The sequence below is a fragment of the Cimex lectularius genome, unplaced genomic scaffold, assembly GCF_000648675.2.
Source record: "Cimex lectularius strain Harlan isolate CLEC.00 unplaced genomic scaffold, Clec_2.1 scaffold121, whole genome shotgun sequence".
Classification (NCBI taxonomy): Eukaryota; Metazoa; Arthropoda; class Insecta; order Hemiptera; family Cimicidae; genus Cimex; species Cimex lectularius.
This window is the reverse complement of record NW_019392904.1, coordinates 1,568-15,115: the sequence shown is the minus strand read 5'-3', so window position 1 is coordinate 15,115 and position 13,548 is coordinate 1,568.

The window sequence follows — 13,548 nt, the reverse complement described above, 5'->3', positions numbered from 1 at the left end:
TCGGAGCATAGAGAATATTGTCTTCTTTTTTTGGCCAACAAGTCCACTTTCTCATTGCCACTATGTCCCGAAAGCCCAGAGACCTATGCCAGGGTCAGGTCATTGTCATCACTGACTTATTCCATACAATTCCATAAGCTTTTTGCATTTACCTCGCATGATGCCTTTATTTTAATCTGCGTAAGACCTGGACAATGAGGTTGTCGGTGAATGTTTTTCATAAAGGGTTCCAAGCACAATTTTAACCTATGACTGTTAGAGAAAATGGCTGTCTTCCTGGAATGTTTCCCTAGTATTTTTTAGTTCTGAGGCGCAGTGTTCAATCGCTATCATTTCAGACTGTACATGTTTAGTGTATTTACCTAAGTTTAAAGTTATTTCTGTCTTCAGTCAATTCTATCTGTTTCTCCTCTATCTCTATCTATCTAATCTATGTCTCTTTGTGAGGACACAACAGAACCGACAAATCTATAAGTTTTTGCTTAGCATTCGACGATTATATCGTAATCATCAGGGATTTAAATCGATGAGTGTTGAAATATATCTGGCGAGCAAGAAACTACATTTATGATAACAGTAATTAAAATTAGGTGAAGCTTTGTATCTCTGTTACACATAACTATAAGTGTAATAAGAGACGTGTACTTATGGTTATGTGTAACCGAGATACTGAGCTTCGCCTAATTTTAATTAATAGTTATTCAGATATCGTGAGATGCGGTCGGGTGTGATGTAGGTTTCAGAAAAACATTTTCTTTATCGTGCCAACGTTTCGATCTTTATTGAGATCATCTTCAGGGCTCAAAGGTTTGTTTTCTGCGTAATTGTCCCATTCTTGTGTGTCGTGTTGAGAGTGCCTAAGGGTCCTTTATTGAGATGGTATCAATAAAGATCGAAACGTTGGCACGACAAATGTTTTTCTGAAACCTACATCACACCCGACCGCATCTCACGATATCTAAATAACTATCGATTAACGGTCACTAATCTCTACACTACAATTAATCTTATATAAATGCAGTTTCTTGCTCTCCAGATATATTTCAACACTCGTCGAGCTAAAGCCCTGATGATGACGATATAATCGTCGAAAGCTCGCCAAAAACTTTAAGAATTTTCGTTTCTGTTGTGACCTCGCTGAAAACCCTTTTGTTCAAGTTGTTCAACAAGCAGGTCGATACATCATCTCATCTTTCATTATCTCTGTGTTTTTCGTTGACATGCCTATCCTTAAGATGTTTTCTTCTGAATATTATCGAAAGAGAGATATATTATCACAAATAAACAGTATTGAATAACGTTCTTTGAACATAGTATTGAAATGCACCTGACTAAGGTTTTAAGCTTCCGAAGAGCATCATTGAAAAAACAATCCGATTTTGAGCTTTAAAGCTTTTATTTCTTTTCGACTGTACTTTATTGAACCATTTCACATTGTGTATTCAAGCGTAAGTGCTAATTCAGCCATTTAACAGGGTTTTTTTTCTGTCAACCCTTCCACTTCCAAACAAAAAGGATCCGATTGGCTTTGCAATCACGTCGAACTAAAGGGCTTCTGATGCTATTCGGACAGACGTGGACCGGTCACTTTGGATAATTCGTTTATACTACGGGCGCCGGCCGAGGCGCACAATGCGCCTAACAATGTATGTTAACCTCTAAGTGCTGGGCAATTTACATTTTCAATTAACCAATATTGGGGCACTTTCGGACCGAATTTGCAAGTCAATAGGCTACGTGGCCCCTGGTCGTACGTCGTCTGTGGAGATGCGGAGTAAAATTTTCAATTATTCAATGAATCACGTCTGACGGCCTAGACGGCTGAAGGTCCTGTCCTTTTCCCTTGACTTATTTTTTTCCACGTTTTACATATCATTAAAAACTAAAACGGGCTAATCACATCTCTCATCCAGGGGAGATACTATAAAGACTTGTAATTACAAGCTTCCGGATCTGTCCGAGGAATGTCATCGGTCGGATATTAATTATGGCCATATTGGTGAACGTTTTAATCAAATGCGTGGAAAAATATATAGGCATAGATTTGTAAAATATACATTAATTTATGATTATGATTCATTTCGTGGATGAGGTTTACCGTGACTCATAACCATAACGTACTTTATGCATCGTTCTGAATAACCACCTAGGAAGGTTTATGTCATTCGCCTACTAAAAACTACCTTTACTCTCTTCTATTCATCATTTATCTAATGTAAAGAAAATTAGTTTAAAATTATGTTATTAAGGGAAGCATTTATACTGTTAATTCGGAGCGTTTACTGATCATTTTTGTCATTTTTAGAGTTGGATCATAGAAGTTTTCTTATTTTTTCTTACACAAAACGTAGAATTTTTAGATAGTTTTGTATGAAAAAACCAACAAGAAAAATGGTGAAATGCCAAAACGTATCCATCAGACCAAACCATCGAGAGTAGGAAGAACAAAATAATGGGCAACTACCAAATTATCGTCACTAATTCATCCAGGAGACCACGTCAGAAAAATCGGACAGTTTGTACGTTTGTAAATAATGTGTAGTATTTAGTGACCGTTAGTTAATGATAATTTGTAAATCGTGAGATTCATTCTGGTGTTAAGTAGGTTTTCGAAAAACATTTTCTTGATCATCAACATCTGGGATCATCTTCAGGGCCTGGGATTTATAAACTTTGTAAAATTTAAACAATGTTTATAAATCGCAGGCCCTGAAGAGGATCTCTATAAAGATCGAAACGTTGGCACGATAAAGAAAATTTTTTCTAAACCTACGTCACACCAGACAGATCTCACGATCACCAAATAAACACTACTGTTTAAGAATAGTCCTATGTATATAACTGTGTTGATGTCGTTAGTCCCTCCCCCCTTGGTATACATGTGGACAGAGCGGTTTGGAATTACAAATTTATACAAATCATAAGATGGTATAATTAAGTAAGGCTCAAAATAACTTATTGCTCGCCATATTTTAAAAATAAATGAATGCAATATAGCCATATTTCTGTTTGACCGAAGAAAATGTATTTACCTCAAATTGCGAAAAGTGTTATTTGACACCAAGACTTCACATATCAGCATGTCCAACTGTGCCTTTTCAACTGTCTTTCGGGTCTCCCCCAAAAAAAGATTGTTATATGATCAGGTAGTAATACCAGATGCAGTAAAAGCAGGATGCCAGAGAGCGACAATGAAATTGTTCCAATTAAGTTTAACGAGAGGCGACAACCTTGTAGCTTGAAGGGTCATTAGTGATCACTAATTAATTTTTAAAATTTTAAATTTTATTTATTGCTCTTTAGTTTCATTAGAGGTTGCATTTTGGTTTTAGATTTAATTTGTTTTAAATAAAGGTTGGCTGTGGTTGGAGGATCGATGTATTTTCTCAATTATCATTCATTTTTATTTAATTTTCCTTGCCATGGCTTAATCTTGATCAATACTTATGATATTATTCGGAAATCGTGAGAAGCGGTCTGGCGTGACGTAGAAAAAACATTTTTTTTATCGTGCCAACGTTTCGATCTTTATTGAGATCATCTTCAGGGCTCAAAGGTTTGTTTTCTGCGTAATTGTCCCATTCTTGTGTGTCGTGTTGAGAGTGCCTAAGGGTCCTTGATTGAGATGGTATCAATAAAGATCGAAACGTTGGCACGACAAAGAAAATGTTTTTCTAAAACGTCACACCAGACAGCACCTCACGATTTCCAAATAATCAATTGTAAATAATTATTTCTAATGTGCAGCTTGAGAATCAAGCATTTTCAAAACAAGAAAAGAAGATCTGAAAATGAAAACCACAAAAAATAAAAATACAAAACAACTAAAGAAGAGGTGAATGTGATTAGATATTTTTGATAGGACTATAAACGAGGCATTGCACAATAATATGGAATAGGATATTTCTGTGATAAAAGATCAGAGATAAACAGATGTCATTGAATGTCCTTTGTAATGATCCAATGTAATTAGTTTATTTACGATTACTTAGCTTAATTATCTCGGCAGTGGTACCTCTTAAATCATAATAGGCATATTTTATGAGACTTTATATATACAATATATCGCCTTTTTTATTTTGTTACAGTAGTTACTACTATCATATTCATCGTATCTTCTTCGTAATTTTTCAATTCACCATATGAAATGTAATCATATTGTCAAAGATTTTTCAAGTAAGTAAGAGAGAGAGAGAGAGAGAGAGAGAGAGAGAGAGAGAGAGAGAGAGAGAAACAGACAGACAGAGATTTTGATTTGGTAAATGATTTATTTTTCGCAAATCTCGCAGTTATGTGAATTTGACCTCTCTTACACTCAACGAGAAACGAACATTTTACAATTTGAGCTTACATTACTTCTAGATTAAATTTATATGTATATGTATAACAATAATGTATATAAAAACTAAATAATTTAAGCTGAATGCAGAACAATAATAATAACCAAATAAACGTTTACATTCATTTGACTGTAATAAATTCATAAAGAAAGTAATTATATAATTACAAAATTTACTAACAATGTTATGGATTACATACATATAAAATTAAATTTTCTTTGTCTCATTAAAAACTGTAATAAAGCTGTTAAGATACAAAGCCTGCCAAGAACATAAAAATTTGAGAAAAATAACATATACATAATTAATCATTTTTTATTTGTAGTTTTATGTAAAGTTTTTAATTTCTTCTATATTGGAGGAAATGAAAGAACTTGATATAAAACTGCTAGTAATGAATGATTAATAATTGAATTTATTATATCTATCAAGTATTCAAACGAGAGAGAGAGAGAGAGAGAGAGAGAGAGAGAGAGAGAGTGAGTGAGTGAGAAACAGACAGACAGAGATTTTGATTTGGTAAGTGAGAGTGTGATGGGGAGAGGGGAAGACAGAGAGAAAGATGGGGAGAGAGAGAATAACAAAGACAAAGGGAGACTAAATGTGAGAGAGCGAGAAGGAAAGAAAAAATGATAGACGGAGAAATAGTGGGAGATTGAGAGAGATAGTGTGATAGTAGTGTGACGGTTGAGAGAAAGAACATATTTATGCCTTTATGGCACAACATATGTTAACACTGTAAAAAGAAACCATACTACATGAAAATAATGCAATGTGGTCGGTCGTTCTAGGGGGTCGTTGCGATTAAGAAGAGCAGTAACCTCAGCTCCTTGTCCTCTTTTTATTCCCCCCGACGAGTATTTTTAGCACACATATGACTCACCTGAAGAGTTATCTCCTCGCCCTCTTCCTTTCCCCCGATTTGCATGTGAAATTGGCCTCCTCGTCAATATTCAACCGCCGAAATTTCGCCCATGTGCGAAACCGGCCGACCTTCAAGATTAATACCCAAAAACAAAAAGCGAGAAAATCTTACACAGTTTGTTGTAACTTTTCCGATCCGGCCTGGTTCATAATCGGTAAAAGATAAGAATCGTCCTGATAGAATATCTTTCAATAAAAGACAACATTTCGGAATTTGTACATATTAAATATTCAGGCTATTGTTGAATATTTATTAAATAAATAAAAAACTAAATCTAATGTTGAGGTACACAAAAAAATCCCATCATTTGTACAAAGATAAATATTACTATTATAATATTACAGAAGCTTCGGATAGTGCATATAAATAAAAACATAATAAATGCTTTTTGGTGTAGTTTGGAAAAAATAGATAAGGAGTGGTCGGTTAACGGATGGACTGATAAACGTCAGCTGGTTGGAGTAGGAAAAGGATAGATAAGAAAACTACGAAGGTTAGTTGTGAGAGACGTATGAATTTGTCATCTCGTGAGATAAGAAATTACGTTGAAACTTTTTTTAAAAATTTATTATTCATTTTATAAACTTATATAAAGGTTCAATATTGCCAACGCAGAAATTCAGTGTTTATTTTGAAAATTGGGTGCGCCCAGTCTCGCTGTACGAGGTCAAGAGAGCGTTTCGTCTTCGCGCCGTCATCGGAGGATGGCGTCTTACCAAGGACAAAAGACAAGAATAGTCGCACAATAACATATTCTACAGTCCTGGCAACTCGTTGTTATCCGACACGAAGATCGTCTTGAAAGTTTGTAGAAGAGGTGATTTGCGTCCTTTACACAACGAGACCTTTTAATCTCACGGAAACTGAACGCTTCGCAAATGAAAATTTAATGCAGTCACCTCAGGAAAAAATATAATGGAGTTATAAATATTCAATTGAATTTCCTAATGGAATAAGTTTTAGAGCATCTAAACACCACTATCAATCAAGAAATTGGGCAAATTTGGTAGTATAATGGAAATTGTAATGTAAAATCGATGAGATTATTCAGGATCATTGATTCTATTAATTACAGATATTTCGTTTTATTGTATTTTACTATCTATTATCTCTCTTTATTATAGATATCTTTCTCTCTTTGTTCTCCTCCCTCTCTCACTCTGCCCCCTCTCTCTCTCTCTCACCCTCTCCCTCTCACTCTCTCTCCCTCTTTCTCCCCCATCTCTCTCTCTTTGTTTCTTTCTTACTCTTACTTATTTTCCCTTTAACCTACTCACACACAAATTCTCCCTCTTTTTCTTTTGTTCTCTCTCTCTATTGCTCTCCTTCACTTTAATTTTTTCGTTCATTTTTTCTCTCATTCTCTTTCATTTTTTCGTTCATTTTTTCTGTTTCTCTCTCTTTCTTTATCTGCCTAGTTACCATATTTCGTACTTAGACAATCGTAAGGTAAGAAACGAAGTATATTCTTTTTTTTTCTTGGCCTGTCTGTCTCTCATTTTTATGTGTTCTTCATCTCTTTCTCTTTCTACTTCAATCTCTCTCTCATTCTCTTTCTCTTACTTTATCTGTGTTCTAGCCTATTTTATGTTTTGATAATCGCAAGGTAAACAACAATGTTCATTGTACAGTTCATTTCGCTCTCTCTCGCTTACTTCTCGCTAACTCTCTACTCCATTCTTTCTTTAATTTTCTAGTATATTTTCTCTCTTTCCCCTTCATTTCTTTTTTTTTCTCTCTCACTTCCTTTATCTGTGTTGTTGCCATATTTAGTATTTAGATAATCGCAGGGTGAGAAAAGAAGTATATTATACATTTTCCTCGGCCTGTCTGTCTCTATTTTTTGGGCGATCTTCATCTCTCTCTTCCTCTCTCCTTCTCTCTCTCTCTCTCTCTCTCTCTCTCTCTCTCTTTCTCTCTCTCTCGATAAGAAAACTATCCTGTTAATTAATTGAGAGAAGAGGAAGTATCAGCGATTAGCTTCACCCTACTTTTAACCCTGACATAAATTAATTCATTCATAAGCCATTGCATTCAATTGCAAAAATATTAAATTTAAACCATGCAATCACGTGTCGTATTGTGGAATATCCATTAAATTTCGTGGTCCGATTGACCAAATATGTAAGGTAATGGTTGAGATACAAAAAGTCAGCGTCACAAGCGGGATTCGAACCCACGACCTTCAGCTAAATACGCCACTGCTCTACCACTTGAGCTATCGTGACTTCGATCCACTCGGACACTAACTTCCCACCTCAACCCATCTCTTGAATTATCCCTCCTTTGGATTTTTTATCTCAACCAATAACTTACATAAAGATTAATTAATTGAAAAAAGTTATTTGGTCAATCGGACCACGAAATCTAATGGATTTAATAAGTAAAATGACGTATATCTTCACTAATAACTCTCCGTGGCCATTTCATTTGTCGGCGAGAATGGAATCGGAATGGACACGACATATGAAAAATGGCCCAAAGGAGGAAACTTCGAAAGGTAGGTTCAGATGGGAAGTTCATGTCCGAGTGGATAGAAGTCACTATAGCTCAAGTGGTAGAGCAGCGGCGTATTTAGCGGAAGATCATGGGTTCGAATCCCGGTCCTGACCTGACTTTTTTTATCTTAACTAAAAACCTTAATTAATTGAAAGGTATTAATTGGTCAAGCGGACCACAAAAACTAGTGAATTCAAAAAGTAGGTTGAGATGGGAAGTTGGTGTCCCAGTGGATCGAAGTCACGATAGCTCAAGTGGTAGAGCAGCGGCGTATTCAGCCGAAGGTCGTGGGTTCTAATCCCGCTCGTGACATTGGTTTTTTTATCTCGACCAATACCTTATAGAAAGATTAATTAATTGTGGAATATCATCAACGAAATGCTGAAAAGCTTGACCGACAAATCCCAAAGGGATAGGCAGATACGACAATCGTATATACCCTAATGAAATTACAGATTAATCTATTACCTAATAAATAGTGAGAGAGTATATGGTATGTATACTTTTAAATATTAATAAATAAGTTTTAAAATTTGTATGTATTTTCTGTTTTCATGCAAAACTAAACGTTAAATAATTAAATTGATTGAATTACCATTGTACTATTGTACTAATACTGTAGTAATTTTATTTATCTTTACATACACAATTAAACACAGACTTCTACGACATATATTATTGTTCTATATTTATCATTTTTTTCATTAGGAAAGGCATTTGATTTATTTTATTTTTTTTAACGAGGGTTCGCAACAGCAGAGATTATATCAACCCTCGGGGTGCCGGGGTTTTTGAAAAAAAGCCTATTTGTAAGTATATCGGTTTCGATTGCAGGGCCGCTGGAATCGAACCCGGGACTTTTAGCTTAGAGTGATGAGCGCCGTGTCAACTTCTAAACCGTTGCGGCCACCGACGCCCCAAAAAAATGCATTTGAGTCCAGATGTACTATCTGAGGAGCAAGGATTTTCTCTCTATGCCGAAAAGACTTCCTTGCTTTTATTATGTTGCTTGTTAATAACAGTAAATATTATTAAATAATAACATGGTGATTCTTCAATTTTTTGCCTATTAATAACAATCAATTTAATTCTTCAACGACATGCGAACAATTTTCGATCGTGTCTCTAGTGCGTGGACGTCTTATGCAATATTCAGCAATTACCTGCTGGCCCAAGGCAAACGACGACAGACCGGGATCAAGGTGAACAATGTTTACAATCGAGTTTCCCTGCCAGCCGGCTTTGCATTTAAAATAAATAAATAGAAGATAAATACAAAGCAAGAGTTTTTTCTGTTTATTGTCAGTTAACGGTAAAACTTCGCTTTTCTAGATTTTACGGCGAACTGGAGGTTTTTATATATCTAGTATCATTCTAATCTACTGAAATATTATATTTTAGCTTTCATTTTATTATTTGAATTGAGAAATTAATCTTTTACAAGTAAGTTAAGTCGGCAGTTCTGTATCAGCTGTGCCTTTGAATTTGCAACATGTCGATTGTTCAAAGTGTATGAACCGATTTAGAACAGGTGTGTAAACCGGGTTGCACAAAAAGTGAACATTTATTATAGAAAACCCACGGCCAAGGAAGTGCAATGTCCTTATCCAGATGTAGCAACAGGTGTAAGATGCACGTTGGCCTAGGTCGGTGAACCTCTGAATGTTTAAAATTACCTCTTGGTAGGTGAAAAGTGAAAGGTTCTCTGTGTTCACTAATTCTTGGTCTTCCTATTATAGTTGTTTGTTATGAAATCTGACCCAGAGACATAACTTCTTTCCATTGTATTTTGTCCAAATCTACTCAACACTGTCTTGGTTTAATTATGCCTTATGTTTATGGGGTCTGCGGAACGATGAACCTGAAATTTAGTCGTTCCGATCGTTTTGATCCTACTCTTGCTCATTTTGCCTGGGTATCACGAAAAAGGCCAAATCCGTCTGACAACTAAACTAGCGAGGGTAGACATACCAAAATGAAAGGAAAAGATCAAACGGAACCTGCATTTAGTCAGATGTCATCATTGACGTTTTCTTGTTTATAGTGTTGAAAACTTTTATCCGCAAGCTCTAAATCTACAGTTCTGCAATTATATTGGAACAGTTGATTTCTGATCATTTTTATCGGCTAAGATCCTCCATGACCCGACACCAGTAAAATTCTACTCTCGATGAGTAGAAATATTAGGGGTATTCACGATGTTTGTAATGTTAACTCGTGTTAACTCGAATAGAGAAATGTCCAGTAAGATCGTGAAAGCCCCGTTCTTTTCTTAGCATGTTAAAAGATAATTTTTCAGTAATGCTGCGCGAGGCGATTGGTTGAACCAAAAATAAAGTTATGACAGTCCTTGAAGGTTTTTTGTTTTTTGTTTTCGTTTTCTTTTGTGTTAAGTTATAAAGTTCCAAAAGTTAATAAAAACGAAAAATCAATCAACTTTTCATTCAAAATGATATCTATGCTCTCGAAAAGTACTAACAAACACAGGCTTCAATTCGTGCCGACATACTTAACTTGTATCCCAACGCCTAACTGCCTACAACTTTATAGGATCTATTATATGAATGAGAGTGTAAGGACAGGTCAGAAATTAGCAAAAGAAATGTATTGGTCTGATTTAATTAATGCGTATTTAAGACTAAAAATACGTTTAAACAAAAAACAGTTGTTAAATTCATGGCTGCCATGTTGGTTACCTATGCCCTAAGGGATAGCAATGTGACTACATTTTAGACCTAACATCTAACATTGGCCCTGGCCTGTTAGATCGAGCAATGTTAACTGGCCAATTCTTGCAAGCCTGCGTAATCATTTTCCCCGATCTAACAGGACCTAACAGAATTAACAGGTTATTCAGAAATCGTGAGATGCGGTCGGGTGTGATGTAGGTTTCAGAAAAACATTTTCTTTATCGTGCCAACGTTTCGATTTTTATTGAGCCCTGAAGATGATCTCAATAAAGATCGAAATGTTGGCACGATAAAAAAATGTTTTTCTGAAACTTACATCACACCAGACCGCATCTCACGATTTCTAAATAATTATCGATTAACGGTCACTAATCACCACACAGAATTAACAGGGTTAACACAAAAATCTTGAATACCCTTATTGTGGAAAATATAAACAATAAGTATACATTTGATGAAAAACCTAGTGGTTTAAAGGGGCGAAAAAGTTTTTCGGTTTCAATGTGAATCGTCGTCTCACGTGTTGCACCCTTCGAAAATCTAGCGGCTTATTTATAAAAAAAAGTGATTTTTATCTAGTGTTTGATCGCCGTTTGTGATATCCAACTCGATCAGAGAATATCGTCGTTGCAAACGTAAACAAATAGTCGTCGTTTGACACCATGGAACATGAAAGGGTTGCCATTGATAACGGGAAGCGAGACCGTGCGGTTACCCACTTTTGTTTCTTTTCACACGCGGCTAATGGCTCGTGAAATCTAATTGACGTCTAGACGTTGTGTGTTACCTGATTTGGTGGGGCGAGGAGCCCTTTCATTTTTCAATTTATTGCCGTGTGAATTCCCCTTTTCAAAAAGGGAAAAAACGCTTCCGACGGTTTTTTCCGGGCCGAATTTCAGCTATTTGTCGTTTCCTAGTTTACGTCCCATTAACCCCGGGTTCTGATTTAACCGTCGACAATTTGAGCACGATAATAAACGTATTTACACAACATAATGAAGGGGGCTTTTTTCCACGACTTCCACGCCGTTCGCGCCGTCAAATAAATTTAATAAATGAACCCTTTCAGCCCTTGAAATCGCCCGTCATTAGCTGCGAATCGGTTGGGAAAGGCGCAATGTCCTGAGTTATTATACTCGTCACAACTGCTCTCATATAAAATAAACCTATACCATTATTTCATATTTGATGATAATAGAATGCATAACTGCATACTATATTGAACTATTGGTAACCGTGGGTTGGGTCTCTGCAATATCAGTTTCCTTATTTAACCAAACCAGTTCTAATATATCGCATTTTAATATGTATATACTTTGACCTCTCTCCTCCTCCTCCAATAAAAGATAAATTTATAGAGAAATACATTTTTATCTTTATTGGATGCAAACGGAAAATTTTTTTTAGCAAAACATAGGCTGACAAGATTTACGATAATTGAAGCTACAGTGACAATTTGCTCAACTATAAATTTTTATTACAACTCATAATTTTTCTACACAAGTCAATCGCAATTCTTTCATTGGACTATTATTTTTCAAATTCCAAAAACTTTCCTTTATAAGAGCTATTTTCAGTTTTTTTACGGTAGAGTAAACATCTAAAACAACGATAGTAAAATAATATTGATTTTATTGCTAAAATGTGAAATGTTGCAACAAGAAAGGGTCTTTTGCGAACTTTTCTGTACTGACTCCCTGATCAGGGTTACTGCTATTCGCGATTGCAAAATTTTCAGTTTCAAAAACTCGCCCTCGACAAGATAGATCGATGATCTCTCTGATGTTCAAGCGCGGTCTGTTTGCTTTTATTTATTTTGAAGCCGATGAACTGCACTGTGTTCGCGCAATCCATCCAAGTCTCGCTAACTGCCAAGTTGCAAATATTTCATTATGTTGTCGTTTTGAATATACCGCGAGAAACCCAAACGTTTGTGCATTGAAAGCAGAAACATGAGATGAAAAGGCTAGTGTTGTGCACATCATGTGTGCTGGATTTGAACCCACGACATTCTGCTCAATACGTCCCTACTCCAGCCACTTGAGCTATCGTGTCTTCGATCCACTCAGACACCAACTACTCATTGCAACCCACAACTTTTCGAATTTTCCTTTTTTTTGCCTTATTTTCATATATCGTGTGTGTAAATGCATATTGTTTTGTATGTCCGGTGCACGTCGATGCATCTCATCAATTCGGTTAATGTTGATAATATCCATCAGCTCGGAGACGTCTTTGACAGATGTACGTTATATGTATGTCCGTTGGTTCGAGGACAGCAGCGGTTGTGGAGCTCGCGTCCTCTACGTTGTTGTCTGAGAGCAGTAAGTCGATCGATGGCTATAAACAGTGCACAGAAACACACGAATCATCGCGCTACCACATTTGAGTACTGTGAGTTACTCAAAATGGATGGGAACCAGAGCGCACAACGCGAACTCAATGGCATATCAGGAGCTGTCTACATCAGCTAAAAGTTGACAGCCCACTTTCGTCTCTTTCTGCTTGTCCATATGATTCTGTGATACTTTAAAGTCGTATCACGTCATAAGCTGACCTAAACCAGAGACGTCTTCAAGAAAAACAAGATGATCAAAAATTACTGGCATTGCATGGTGGGCAAGATCGGCAGTGAAGCTGTTTCGTACCAAGAACACCATCGATAGATGGCTCGTAGACTATATGAACCTCAACCAATTACGAATAGGCTACTTATTTTGCGCAAAAGATCGCGTATGTGTCTGGCGCGAAGGGGTTGCACGAAGTGCCCAATGTCATTCCTTTATTCTGTATAGAGAGCGTGTAGGACCACCTGGCTGTTTTATTACATATAGTATTGATGGATATCTTGTTTTGTGTTTCCTTCTGTACATAGTGGGATCCTCAATCACAAACACTCACTCTTCACAATCAGTGCGCTCGCGGTGGGCGACCGGTTCCTCAGGCTTTCACAGTTTCCGTTCAGGCTCCCTGCTACTCCCCGAACGGCGAATGTCGCTCACACCTGGGCTTGAGAGACTCTACCTCAGCGATTCGAACCCCTGAATCACACATGGAGGCAAGAGGGAGGTGGTCAGGCCAACCCCTAACCATC